Here is a 15327-nt window from a genome sequence, read left to right on the forward strand (position 1 = left end):
TTGTCTTTAAGTTTGATGGCAACTAGGCTTATGATAGCAGGTTTATTTGGCACTTCTGCCCTTAAAATCATGAGCAAAGGTTTAAAGCCTTGTTCTTGCAATGCAGCAAGTCTGCTGGGTAAACATTATCCACCTTTTACAGGGAACGAAACTGAGGCCCAGAAGTTAAGTAACCTACTCAAAGCTGAATACCTATAATTCCTGTTGAACTGAATTCTAGTGGATGCTAATGCCTGGTTCCCTTGTATGCTGCTTTCTTATTATCGGTGGCTCTGGAAAGAAAGTGGAGAGGAAGGAGAAATTTAAAACAATATGTGTTATAATAAATATGATATTTTATATATAAATTTTTAATATATTTTAAAATATAAAAACTATATATGTAAATGTGTATATATAGCTATATACCTATAGCTATATGTGTGTGTGTGTGTATACATAGAGACAAGGAAGCATTTTTTTGCAAGTGGCTTGCAACTCAAGGGCAGCGTGGATGGCATTAACACCAACTGTAAGGACATTTATAACCAGTCACTTTATAAAAAGCCTGGCTTGTTGAAAGCTAACATAGCCACTGCTCATTCTGAAAATGGTGGGTTCCACTACTATGCCATGCTGCCTGTTTTCATAACAGATGCCCACGCTTAATAAGACAGGCACTGGCAAGAGCATTAGAAAGTATGGAGAGAGGCTTGGCAGTTCTGGCCCAGCAGGATGCTGATATACTGCAGGTCACTGATAATCCTGTGGCAGCAATGATCTTTGCCCACTTCAGAACTGCAACATTGCTAGAATAAGGGCTCTAGGATGCCATCCCATCTCTTTAGTGACATTAAGCAAGTGTTACAGGGACCTCTGTGATATCTGTCTCTGGCCATCTGACAGCAGCCTTTAGTCTTCAGATGGATGATGCAAAGACCCTTAGAGAACGAGGCAAGAGGCAAGAGACTATTAATCTTTAACAAAAGGATAAAGGGTAAAAAAAAGTCATCTGGCATCTTTTTCAATTTGATTTTATCTGCTCCCTTTAATTGTGAACCTTTGCCTAGATCATTTGCATTCTGAACCCAGCAGATCCTGCCAGTGCAGTTTTAAGGAGAGATGATTCAATCCCAGGGAACACCCACAGGCTAGGAAAAGCAGTTCTTTATTTCTATAAAAAAAGATCATACCCTCACTTTCCCTAACAGCTGCCTCAAATGCACTTCAAAGATACTAGCTGAAAAAATTGGTTCCTCTCGAGGGTGGGCAGGAGGAAGAAGGGGGTAGGGGCACAGTAATTCACAATCACAATATAAGTTGGTCACAGGGACAGTAGAACAGCCTAGAGAATACAGCCAATGATTCTGTAACATCTTTCTATGTTGACAGATAGTGGCTGCACTAGAGGGGGTGAGGATTTAATAGTATGGGGAACTGTTGAGCCACTGTGCTGTATATTTGAAACCAACATAACACTATATAAATGGTACATTAATAGAAAAAAAAGCAAAAAAAAAAAAAAAAAGGTTCCTCCCTTCTAACTGCATCTTAAGAAAACCAGAATGGCTGAAGAGAAAAGGTGGCTGCTTTGCTTAGCATCACGAGCAGCGTCCTGTGGACTTGGCAGTCATCACGGCCACTTCCATAAAGGCTCATGAGAAACCAGCGGCATGCAGCCCTCTCCCTATCCAGTTCTTTTGTTCAACATTGTTCCAGAGACACAAATGCAGCATTTGTTATCTCACTAAATTCCACTGTAAGCAGGACTGGACAAAAATTAAGAAGTGAAAAGGGTTTTTAAGGAGCACACAGACCCCAAGTATATTCTCCCTCTTTTGTCAAATAGAATTTGAACAGACAGCTTCTAAATTCACAACAGATTAGGATCACAAGGCAGAGCAAGCATTTATTTATTGTTTTCTATATTCCAGACACTGTTCTGCATGTGAACTTATTAAATCCTTTGAGTAACTCTGGGAGGGTGGACCTATTATGAGGTCCACTTGGCAGATCTGGAAACTGAGGCAAAGCCACACAAGCAGGAAATGGCAGAGATCAGATTTAAATCCAGACCCTCTGGCTCCAGAGTCCATGCGGTTAACCGATCTTACACGGGGGAGAGATGGGGCATTTTTGATGGAGGCAAAAGCTCAATGACCTGGGCAAGAAGCTTCCCCAGACAATAAGGGGAACAACAGAAAACTCAGGAAACATAGCTTTGAAACCATCTTAATAGTTCAAGTTTATATGGGAAAACTAGGTAGCACTGAAGCTCCTGCCCTTCATAATGATTCATCCAGTTTGGATGTTTGAAGGGCCACAGACTTTTCTGAAAAGTTGAGAAAACTATGGGCCTCCTCTAGAAACACACAGGGGCACATGCACATGCATGCTGGCAGTTTTAGGGGTGTTGCTGATGGGAAATCTTCCTAAGACTGCACATGAATATCCTTCAGTCTAAGGGAAAATGTCACAAAGTTAAATTTACCTGCCTCAAACTGTTCTCACAGAGCTTAAATAAGTTAAATGCTCAACATGGAAGATAAATATACACAATCATGAATAATCACTTAAAAAATGATTATTTTGGCATCATTTACCTAAGAAGGCAGGAGCTATGCAATATATTTTATAGAGTATGTCTTAAATGGTATGTTCTCCCAAACCCCAGCCTGAAGACTATAATTTGAAGAAGCCACTTCTAGCTAACTCGAAAATCAACACAGCTTTATTCTTTTTAGATCACTTGGGAGATGTGAACTTTTGGGTTCTTTTTCAGCAAAATCAAGACTCAAGTTTAAATAACCTTGAAAAATTAAACCTCTCACTAGCTCTATTTTCCTATCTGTGGAGATAATTCTTAGCTGAATATTAAAGCTCATGTTTAAAATGCCTAAAATAAGTTACCAATTTTTTTTTCAAACTCTTCTCAGGAAGAAATTATTAGAATTTTTTTTACCTTCTCTAATCAAGCTGGCTCTTATTTATTTTGTTTGCCTGCAGATACTCAAATCTGAATGTTTTCTTCTTCTTTTGCAACTCAGTTTTGAAGGACTTGCACTGCAAACTTATTTTAATTGCTAAGAGAATGCAACAGGGATTCAGGGTGAAATGGTGGTTAAACAAGAAGCTATTAGAAATAAACTAAGAAGTTCAACATTTGCATTTAAAAATTCTGTTAGATATGATCAAAGCGGCCCTGCCTCCCGGTTTCCTGTGGGATATATTTAGTGCTCCTGAGCCTTACAAACAAGCACTCTTGTCCTTGCTTCGTCCCTTGCTGATCTTGCTGATCTGCTGCCTCTTTCCCTGGCTGCGGCGCCTCCCTGCACGCACATCACGGGGGTCTCACCAAAACCAGGCCTCCACTCTGCCAGGTTTCCTTTGGCAAAGACAGCTCCACGTGCGGAGGTGGGCACCTCGGCGAGACCCTATCACCCGGCAGCAGGCTGAGAGCATATCACTGATTTCTGCTTTTGGCTCATGTCGGACACTGGCCAGGAGTCCCTCCTCCCACACTGGGGTCTTTAATTATGTTGAACAATGGGAAGTGTCTCCCGGCAGTACTTGCAGTGATGGAAAGAGATGTGAAAAGGGAGCCATGCACGGAGCTGGTCAGCTGGGGCTCCTCTGCTCCCAGAGAACACAGGGGCGCGGGAGAGCCGACTGTGGAGGACAGGGACCTCCAGGGCCCGGCCCCTGGGCCTTCTGTGGTGCTGCTCCTCGCCCTTTGTAAGGAGGGCCCGAGGGACTGACGGAATCTGGGGCACCCTGGTCTTAGAGTGAACAGTGTCTTTGCTGAGGTCAGGATCTCCTTTGGGTTTGGTCTGTGAGTTGGGATTAAAAAGAAAAAAAAAGGGAGAGATGCAGGATCTCACAGCCTGTCCCTCTGCTTTCCAGTCTGTAAAACACTGTATTAGGCATGAGGTACTTAAAGTTTTGATTTTTGCCCTTATGGAGATTTCAGTCCGTTTGAGAAGACAAGACAAATTTTATCAGAAGCTGTAAGTGCAGAAGATTGTATATAATTAAGTAACTAATATTGTGGTAATAAACTACACCCTTGAGAAGTTCAAATCAGGGGAAAGGCCAATATTTCTTATTCACTTGACATTTCCTGGTACAATTCTTCTTTGGCTAGAAAAATCAGCCTGTGTAAGTGTAAAGAAAACCGGACATTTGAAATTCAAAGAAAGGTGAAGCAAGTAAGAGTAAGAAAGAAGATCTTTGAATAAAAATAAAATAATCCCTTAAGTCACACTGAGACAATTAGCAAGTACTGTTAACATCCATTCATTCATTTAATAAGCTGAGTGCCTTCTTTGTGTGAGATATTCAGGATGCAAATATAAATAAGATATGTTCATGTTTCTGAGAAGCCCACAGTTCCTGTAAATCACTAATTTCGATACAATATGAACACTGTGAAAGAAACAAAAAATAAAAGCCAATTGTACTATGGAAGCACAGAGGACTGGTCATTTTATTTGGCATAGACTTCAGGTTACAGAGTGGAGAATCCTAGGTTTTGTAAGATATATTTAATATGATCAAGAGGAGGGAGAGGTTTCTAGGATACTTTCTCCCCGGCTTCATACTACTGATGTTTGAACCAGATCATTCTTTGTGAGGATGGAGAGAGGGCTGGCCACCCTGTGCACCACAGGGTGTTTCATGGCATCCCTGGCCTCTACCTGCTGGATGCCAGAGCACTGCCACCCACCTCCCCCCACCTAGTGTGACAATGAAAATGTCTCCAGATACTGCTAAAAGTCTTCTGGGAGGCAAACCTGTCATCAGTTGAGAGCCAATGATCTAGGAGATAAACATACTCATCTTTGATAGAAAGAAACATCCTTAGAGTTGATGTAAGAGTCTTTGAACTACTCCAGATGGACAGGAACTAATAAGACAGTTTTCTGCTCTCAAGTCAAAGAAAGTGTGAGAATGCACATTAGTACAACTTTTATACAGGACAATTTGACTATATTTGTCAAAAATACAAGGTCTTATACACTCTGATTCAGCAATCCCACTGTGGGTACTAACCTTGTAAGTAAAATAAATGCACTAATTGATAGATGTACAAGGTTATTCACCGCATGAACTAAAAGATTAGAAGCGATTTAAATGTCCATTAATTGGGAGAGGGTTACTTACAAAAATTATGGTACTTTCATATAATGGTAACACTAAGCAGCCACATTAATAATGAGGAAACTTTTTATGTATTGATATAGAACAATCTCCAAAATACATTAGGTAAAACAACAACTAAAGAAAATGCCAATGATAATTTCTAAAACCTGTAAAATACAGAGCAGTATGTCTACTATGCTACCATTGGTATAAAAAAGGGGAAAAGGAACATCTTTGGCTTGTAATACATAAAATATCTCTTCAAGGATGAATAAGGAATTACTCTCAGGGGAGGGGAGCAGGGTACCTGGGGCAAAGGATGTATGGAAGACTTCATTCTATATTCTTTCGTACTTTTTGAATTTTAAACTACATGAATTATTACCTATTCAAAAATACTAAAAAATGTAAATGCTGCCACTCCTCACCTAGGCAAAACCAAAGAGGCATGCCCTGGAGCTTTCCAGCCAGTGGTGGCAGATTTCTAGTCTGACACTCTTGCCGTCTGTTTTTTGCTATACCAGGAGGTCAGCTTGGCTGCGCAGCTAGTTAAAGGAAACTATAATTCCCTCATCCCTCTTGGTTATCTGCAAGCTCCAAGCTAGGCAATGTAATTACTTTTCAAAGTCAACAACTGAGAAATGCTTTTTTGTAGTGATGTCTATTGGGCCACAAAACAAAGTTTACTTAAGTTTCTTTTCCCAGACTCTCTGACTCCTGTTTATCAGCTGATTTCTCCCCCCTCCCTTTTCCTAGTCCTGGTAGCTCTAGCAGTTGGTTCTTAAATGATACACCCCTCAAACAATAAATCCAAGGATGACCTAAAGCCAAACTCTATGAAATTGGGTTAAAAACATCAACTAAAATGATGAGAAAATTTTATTTATATTGTCTATATTAGGAAAAGTGACTGTAAGTCAAGATATAAAGTTTAGAAAACACTTTATGTTGTCAAATCTACCTCTTCAGTCACTAGCAGACTTAACTGAATTCATCATATTTCACAACAGTGCAATACATCCTCCTTGGTCTTACTTCACAAGTTCTGAAAACTTACCCTTCACTCCCTGCTGTTATCTTTCTAAAACAAATATACAAATATGATGTGTCTCTATAGAAAATAATTTTAATGGTTTCTTATTTCCTATAAAATAAGATAGATTCTCCTTAGCACAGTTTAAAAAATGTCCTCTATTATTTGCTCCATTTCTCTTGTTCCAAGACTGGTATTGTTACTCATCATTTGCCAGACCTTACTTACAGTAGGTTACTTGATTTTCTTACAACAATCTTCAAAGAAGGATTATCTTCATTCAACAGATGAGAAAATGAGGCTCAGAAAAATCCAGTTTGCCAAAGTTGCACAGTTAGTAAATGGAAGAAGAGTTGGAATTTAAAATCAAGTGAGCATGATTCCCAAATTTCACTGCCTCTAAGGGCACAACATGGGAGGTAAAAATGAATTCATAATGTATAGGGATAAAAGAAAAGATAGCAACAGGGTAAATCTGAAAAGCATTTTTGAAAGATTAGTCTTTCTAACACCTTTCCTGATAACATCATCCAAAAGCAATTGTCCCACATCTCATCAACTGGAGCAGTGTGCTTACCCTTCACCAACCTCAGGGCACTTTGAGCAGTTTGCCACATCCCTTGTTCTCCAGTAAGAGGGCAGAGCCAGTACAAAGGCAGAAATTTCCGGGGAAGAGTGAAGAGTTCAGTCTGGCAGCTGGAGCTGAGGAGGAGGGGAGGTTAGAGAAATAAGGTGGAGGGCTCGCACAGGGCTACTTTTGGTTTTTGCTATGTGCCCCCTTCTCAGTGAGGTCTCTTCAGACCTGGCTAGTGTTACATTGCAACCTCTCTGACTTTCACTGTTACTTCTGAAGTCCTACTATGCTGACTTATTATTTTTTTCCATAGCACTGACCACCTAAAACACCAAAACATTTACCCACTTACTGTGAATACTATATATTGACTGTCTTCCCTGCTGGAAAGCAGGCTCCAAAAGGGCAACACTTTGTCTGGTTTTGCTATTGATGTACCCCAAATGCCTAGTGCAGGGAATGGCCGATAATAAGCTCTCAGCAGATGTGCTGAATGAATATTGCCCTTCACATTTTTAGCCTGACTTCACAGTATGCCACGGTTTCTATTATTTTCACTTAGCTTTTATTGATTGCATTTGAAGATAGGTTTTTCCTTGAGGACATATATAGGCAAAGTGATCATATATTCTGAATATTTTGGGGACAAAACACTGAGTTACACTGCCACCATAAGTATTCTTACACTTGCCTCAATTTTCATTTAAGAAGATATGGTCTTAATATAAAGGAACAGGCACATTTATTTTATATACATTATAAATATATGTATATATGTGAATGCAATATGTATTTATATATATATATTCCTTTTTCAGCTTATTTAGACAATAAATTCTATTCCATTAAAGACATCTGTGATGTATGCAGATGGGCAATTTCTAATTCCATCCCTTGAGGGGGTACATCTTATTTGGGGACTTGCAAAAAACTGATTACAATACATCTTTCTGCTTAAAATACTTAGAAGAAAATGTAATATATAATATCCTTTCAGACATGTCTTTCCAACCTAGGGGATACTTGTATTTGTTTCACAGATCTTTTCTGAAATATTTAAAAGCATTTTAAAGCTTTTCAATGAATTTACTGAAGTAGTAGGGGCTAGAAATATATTATAATACTAAAATTCCATATTACTATGATTTTGTCCAAGGCTACATATTAAAATGTTGTTCCAATAACATTTCATTTGATACTTATTTACTATGGACTGATGGACCAAACTTCCTTTCCTCTTTCCCACCTCTTATTCCCTCCTCCCCCTCCCACTTTTTTTAGTTGGTGCAGGCCCAATACAATTCATTACCAATATTTTATAATAGGTTATAAAGCAAGAAAATAATATGCTGTTTTTCATTATTTATATTGTAACAATGTTACATACTTTGTAGCTAAAATTATAAGAATGATATGTAAATTTTTAAGAAGCTTCCTAGGTGGAGCTGAGAGTTGAGAACCACCATATTATATAATACCACATTCAAGTAAATTAACACAAAACACCATATTTGCTTAATCAGGAAAGATTAAAAATGTTCACTGGTTGCAAGGGTTGGGTGAGGACAGCATTCTCAGTCATGCTTATGGGAGCACAACTGATGCACAGATCAAGAACACTGCAAATATCTGTGTCCTCTGAACCAATCATTTTGCTTCTGGGAATTAAGTCTAAGAAAGTAAACAACATAACTGGTAAGGGTTTATGAACAATAAAGTTCATTATAAGGTTATACAGTAGAAGCTTGCTAAATAACCTCCACCTACCTGATGAGCTTTCCATTCCCTAAGAAAGATGTACTGATGAGGCTTATGACTCATGGAACCTTGGCAGCTGGCTGACCCCCTCCAGAGGGCCTGCCAGTTCGGCTCCCATCACGTTGTATGAAAAACGAAAAGGAGTCAGTGACTCTTCCTGAACTAGTTCATGTCGTTTGTCCTTGTTCTTGTCACTAGATAATTTAACTTCAACTATACGATATAGAAAGGACCAAACTTGAGTGCAAAAGTGTTTTTGTTCCTTTAAACTAAGTTGAAGGTAAGACTTGACAAAGGTGGGCTGCTAAAATAGAATGGAGCTACTGAGTTAGGAGTGAGTGAGAAAGCTGTAAGCCCTTAACATTCTTATTCATTAGGAATGCTCTGCCTCATTGTAACAACGCTGAAGAAGAAAATTATTGAGGGTCCATTATGAGCTTATTTAGGAAAGAATATAAACCTCTAGCCAGTGGTTCCATTCTCAGAGAAAACATCTGCCTTATATTAAAAAGCTAGGAAAAGATGCAAGTTGAAATGTTCCAAGTTAGAACAAATTGAAGAATATGTTATCATTTTTAGAATTTCTCATTTTCTCTAATTTTTGATCAGTTGTATCAGTAAGTTATCATGTTACAGGCTGCAAGAAATATACACCTAATATAAAATGTAGAGAAAATATATATGTACAAAAATACTAGAAGGAAATATACTAAAATATCAGTATGTCAATATATAGCTGGATTATAGGTGATTTTTAAAACTTCATTCCTTACTCTTTGGTATTTTTAAAACTCTGTAAACATAGTTTTATTTCAACTCTATAAACTGCAGCAAAAGTGTAAAGAAGAGTAAGAAAGGAGTAACAAGGGCACTATAGCCGGAGGGTTCCACTTCATAATCCATATTAAATCTTTGAGTTTCCCATTACTAAGAATATTCATGGCAAAAAAAAAAATGGGAAGGATGTTCCTCTTTGAAGTTGCACTTTTGTGTTTATCTTGATGCACTCTCTGAATTTTCAGATATCATATGAGCTCTTTGTCTAAACCAGGTCAGTACATGAGTCCCAAGAACATAATTAGACTCCAGTAGATACGTGGGAAGAAATCTGGGGTTAAACCTGCGAGGCTGTGTCATTCCTGTGTGTCTCTGCTTGAGAGTACTTAACCAGCTGTAGAGGGTTTACAGCCACCTGGACTTAGAGGCACATGATGGCTCTGGTTCAATAATAGCATTAACACGACTTTCCTGGGAGCTGCTTCTCACTGCTCCCATTGGTCCTTGATGTTCTTTCCTATCTGGGTCCCAGTCAGTCTCTGGCTTCTGGTTTAAGCCGTTTAGATGCCACAGTCACTTCTTTTTTACTTCTGGTTTTAGAAGTATTATCTTATTTTTTTGTTTTTTATTGTCTGTAAAACATGCCACATGTTACATGTGAGTCAGACATTGAATGATAGGGGAGGTTTCAACTGTACAGGGGGAAGGAATTCAGAGGAACCCACAGAGAGAATGGGCAGGCATGGGGAGGATGTACCACTTACTCAGGGAAGGGTGGGTGTCCTGCAAAGTTGAACATAGTGTACTTACAAGCAGGAGTATTTTTAAAAAGCATTTATCAGCTGGTACACACCTGGATGTGCCCTATCAGATTGGATACTATTTGTTAAACAACTGCTACTGGTATGTAGTTACATAAAAGTGGCTACTGGGAGCTAAAGGCTGAGATGTTAGGTTGAGTGACACTGGAGAATCTTAATGGCTTTGTTAACACATTTGGGCTTTTTGGAAGGTAGTAGGAAGGTACTAGAGGCTTCCCACAGGCCAACAAAACAATTAGGAAGTTTACAAAGGAAGTAGGTTTCAGTCTGCACTGATTGGCAGGGAAGGATCCAGGGTAGGGGGATCATATCAGGGGTCAGAAGGAATCCATCAGGGTTGTCGGTATGAAGACTATAACGAGAAAAGGGATATGCAACTATGGCAGAGGTAGCACTAGCAGCATTTAAGGACTGGTGGCTTGTAGGCAGCAAGGCTAGGGAGTAAATCAAGGATGATTCCAAGGTTTCAAATTGGAGTCATTAGGAGAATGTTGAGAAGGTTGCCAGGATGACTCAGAAACAGCAAACAAGGGGCCTGGGAGATTTCTAATGGGTGACTGTGCCAAGGGTGGGTGAATGGCACAAATGGGGGAGCTGTGAGCCACTCCTACCATGGCTGTCCTTCTCCATGTCCCCTAACTCATTCTCAATAATCATATAACCCAATACAAATAGGGCACTGACTGTGCAGCCTCCCTTTCCCATCGTGTTGGTCTTGCAATTCCCTTTTAAAACAGAGGCTCTGGAGCCATTACTAAGGTGCCTATGTGGTGAAGGACGGGAACAGACCTGCAAGCAGTAGTGCCCTGGAGCAGGCTCACACAGCTGACTGTTTATCCCAGCTCCGGGTCACTAATACCATGTGGGTGGCTGGGAACTGGCTATGGTGGGAATATTTGCACCACAGAAAATGGCAAACTGCAAATCTGGTGTTTTTCTCCCAAAAAGCCATTTATTAAATATACCTCTCTTAAGGTATAAATTGGCTATGAAAGTAAAAAAGTAGTGAAGTTTATATATATCATCTATATATAGTCACTTGTATATTACTTGTGTAAATAGTGTGTGTGCATGTGTGTGTATACATATATATAAATAAATGGTATATATACTTCCATAACTTGTAAAAGCTCTTGAATGATTGTAAGGCAAAGTTTAAGAGTATCAGCTGGAAGGAGAAAAAGGAGGAGCACATAATGATTTTGAGGTATACTTGATATCAAGGTTCACAGATGGTGGAATGGCAGGTGTGCTCCCACCTGGAAGGGATCTCTAAACATTTCCAAGTTAGTCATTGGTTCTTTGAGGGAAAAATTCCTTTTGATTTTTAAAATAATATTTAATATTCTGGTACAAATTAAGTTTTTCAAAGCTGACTGTTACAGGTGGTTCCTGCTTCTCATTCTCTCTCTTGCAATGGTTCTCCTGGATTTCCTCTATAAATGTGGCTAACAATTCAACTGAGCAATGAAGAATTTTTTCAGCAGCCTAGCACACTGAATATGTGAAGCACTTTTCAAAGAGATAGCCAATCGCCTCAATGGTATACCACTAAACTTTTTTGGGGGGCATCTTTCTGGAACTAGGTCTGTGTTAAAATGTCCAGCCCACCCCTGTACAGCTCAATTTCACCACTCTTTCTCCTCCCTCCTTCAAAAGGCTCGTGTACTTTGTATTCACTCTTCTCATAATGAGGCATTTCTAAAGCTCAGTCCCTCAACTGTGAAATTTATTATTGGAATTGTTAACTAGATCAGGCAGGATACAAGAGGTGATTATGCCTACATGACATTTTGGTAGGATTGTGATTAAGATAACCATTAATTAGAACCATATTCTCCTCTACAAGACAAAATACGGTTCTTCAAGCACACTTAAGCTTTGGAAAACAAAAAAACGATAGGTTGTACCACAGGGATTCCATTTTATTCTCATGAAAATTACTAGGTATGACAGAATCCAATCTCTTGCTATGCAGTTTGATACATAATTGATGCTCAAAAATGTTTGTGGAAAGAAAGGAATATTTTTCTGTAATAGTAGGGTTCTACCTGCACTATGGTTTAAACATATATTTGAGGAACTAAGGGAATAAATATCCCTTTCACTTCAAATATTGCTTTAGAACTGATGGATTAATTTACTCAACAACAACATGTAAATCTTGGCCATTTATTCATTCTTTTAGTCAGCTTGAGTATCTGTAATCCTTATTTGGGGAAAAAATATTTCATAAGATCTGTTGTTTAATTATCATTTTAAATTACCAAAACAGGATAGTGATGACAAAAGTACAAAGAAAGTGAAAAAAGAGGCATGATAAATTTATTCAACAAAAAAAGGGCAAAAGAAGTGGGAGAAATAGAGATAAAAGGGCTTCCCTGAGTCTGCTGGTGGTACTATAGCTTCTCAGGGATAAAGAAGGTGGAGTAACGATGATGACTTCTGAGGTCTACGTAAAACCTGGTGACTGCGTAATTCTCCCTGCGATTCATTTTTATGCTAAAAAAAACAAAGGTTAGTTAACTAAACTTTAAAAACTTTGAAAAAGTGGCCAAATATAGCACCTGAGTTTTGAAATACAAATGGCTCACCTATTTCTTATTTTTTCAAACTTTTTTTTATGTGTGTTGCACCATATATTTGACATTTTCATTTTTTGTTTGTTATGGCTTCTCTCTTATAAATTTCATGCATCAAGATACCAAGAGGAGAAATAATAACTAACTAATCTTACGTATTGCTACAGGTCAAGTAAATGAAAGAAAACAATAAGTACAACACGGAAGTTGGGGCTTGGTGCAACTCACAAGGATAAGTATGCATACAGAATCAGTAATTGAAAATGGTGTTGGGAAAGCTTGGCAGGGACATGCAAAAGAATGAAACTGGATCACTATCTTATACCATACACAAAAATAAACTAAAAATGGATTAAGGACCTAAATGTGAGACCTGAAATCATAAAACTCCTAGAAGGAAACTTAGGCAGTAAACTCTTGAACTTTAGCATTAGTAATTTTTTGGGGGGATACTTCTCCCCAGGCAAGGGAAACAAAAGTAAAAATAAACAAGTGGAACTACATCAAACTAAAAAGCTTCTGCACAGTAAAGGAAAATCAGCAAAGAAAGAGAAAACTTACTGTATGGGAGAATATATTTGCAAATGATATATCTGATAAAGGCTAATAGCCATAATAAAGAACTCATACAGCTCAACACCTCAATAAATAGTCTAATTAGAAGTGGGCAGAGAACCTAAACAGAAGGCACACAGATGGCCAACAGGCACATAAAAAGATGCTCCACATCACTAATCACCAGGAAAATACAAATCCAAACCATGATGAGATATCATCTCATACTAGGAGGAGTGGCTAATATCAACAGGACCAGAAACAAGGTGGACAAAAGGAAACCATCGTACATCTTTGGTGGGAATGTACATTAGTCCAGCCACTATGGAAAGCAGTATGGAAGTTTCTCAAAAAGCTAAACATAAAAATACCATAGGACCCAGTAATTCCACTTTGGAAATTTACCCGAAGAAAACAAAAATCACTAATTCAAAAAGATATATGCACTCTTATGTTTATTGAAGAATTATTTACAATAGAAAAATTCAGAAGCAACCTAAGTGTCCATCACTAGATGAATGGATAAAGAAGATGTGGTTACATATACACAATGGAGTATTACTCAGCCATAAAATAGAAGGAAATCCTGCCATTTGTGACAACATGGATGGACCTAGAGGGCATTATGTTAAGTGAAATAAGTTAGACAGCAAAAGACAAATACCATATGATTTCACTTATATGTTAAATTTAAAAAATTAAACAAATAAAACAGAAATAGACTTATAAAACACAGAGAATAGACTGGTAGTTACCATAGGGGAGGAGCTGGGAGGCTGGGTGAAATAGGTGAAGGGAGAAAAATTTAGTGAGAATGTTTGACATCTTTATCTGGGTGATGGTTACATGAGTATATTCACATGTCAAAATTCATTGAGCTGTATACTAAGATTTGTGCATTTTATTGTGTGTACCTAAAAAAAAAAAGACAATGTGAGGGAGAAGGCAAACATTCCATAGGCCACAATGCCCAGGGACAAATACAGTGGTCAGGCTGTGAAGCAGGAGGATTCGACTAATATTATGAATAGAATATGTCAGACTAAGGAAAGTTGAGTATAGTCTTGAAGAGTGCATACCCTGTCATATAGGTTAGTGAAGTGGAAACATATTTTATTGAGCATTTATTATGTTCCAGGTTTTCTTATGCCCTGAAGACTTCACAAGCAGTATCTCATTTAAAACTACAATAACCCTATTGAGGTAGTACTCATTCAACTCACATTCTGTAGTTGATGAAACAAGCTCAGAAACTGAATTAACTTACCTGAAGTCAATAACTAATAAGAATACCACTGACTTCAGAGCTCCAATTCTTTCAGTTCAGTGAAGTGCTGGGAATAGGAATGAAGTGCACAGGATAGGAATGGCAGCAGCCAAGACCAGCTGGTAGTACAGGGGATATATGAGAGATGCTGGGGAGTGGAACAAAGGGAATGGACAGGTGGTTAAAACAACAGTCTGGAAGAGCAGTGAGAAGGGCAGTGCAAAGTGAAAGTCATGCACGCAATACACCTTCTGAAGGAAGAATTACCAGGCCTTGGACAGTATCTGGTTAGGGAGGATCATGGAGGAAACAAGGACCTGGATACTGGGCCTGTATGTTGTTGGGAAGCCCATAAAAATTAGGTTTTGAATAGAACTTCAGGATGATGGTGGAAAGGGGAAGGTGGTAGAGTCACAAAATGGCAATTGATGGTGTTGGAGGCTTAAACGGCTCACACTGCACTGTACCACACACATCTCTGCTAATCCCCTAAGGAATTTTCCTTTCAGAGTTTTATAGTCAGTCATGCCATTATGGCAGTCATGATTGCCAAAGCACTTACGAGTGTAAGATTTTTTTAAATTAAAGTTTCTTAGGGGAACCCCCCTACACTGCTGGTAGGAATGTAAATTAGTTTAACCACTGTGGAAAGCAATATGGAGGTTCCTCACAAAAACAAAAATACAAATACTCTTTGACCTAGTAGTTCCACTCCTAGGAATTTACCCGAAGAAAATAAAATCCCTGATTCAAAAAGACATATGCACCCCTATGTTTATCGCAGTACTATTTACAGTAGCCAAGAGATGGAAGCAACCTAAGTGTCTATCAATAGATGA

General features: G+C 38.6%; 1 protein-coding gene across 4 annotated transcripts in view; it reads right to left on the reverse strand.

Moving 5' to 3' along the window:
- The window catches only part of GPRIN3 (GPRIN family member 3), a 70288-nt gene that overhangs the window by 15699 nt on the left and 39262 nt on the right, over positions 1-15327 (reverse strand). Inside the window, exon 2 of one of the 4 annotated variants that reach the window (XM_036922096.2) lies at positions 6743-6856. The exons of 1 other annotated variant lie outside the window; for it this stretch is intronic. The gene's annotated coding sequence lies outside the window, so the exon portion shown is untranslated. Of the gene's footprint in view, positions 1-3334; positions 3880-6731; positions 6857-15327 lie in introns of those variants that run through there. 2 more of the 4 variants (XM_036922097.2, XM_057502442.1) reach the window with 2 other exon arrangements.

This window comes from Manis pentadactyla, chromosome 5 (assembly GCF_030020395.1).
Source record: "Manis pentadactyla isolate mManPen7 chromosome 5, mManPen7.hap1, whole genome shotgun sequence".
Lineage (NCBI taxonomy): Eukaryota > Metazoa > Chordata > Mammalia > Pholidota > Manidae > Manis > Manis pentadactyla.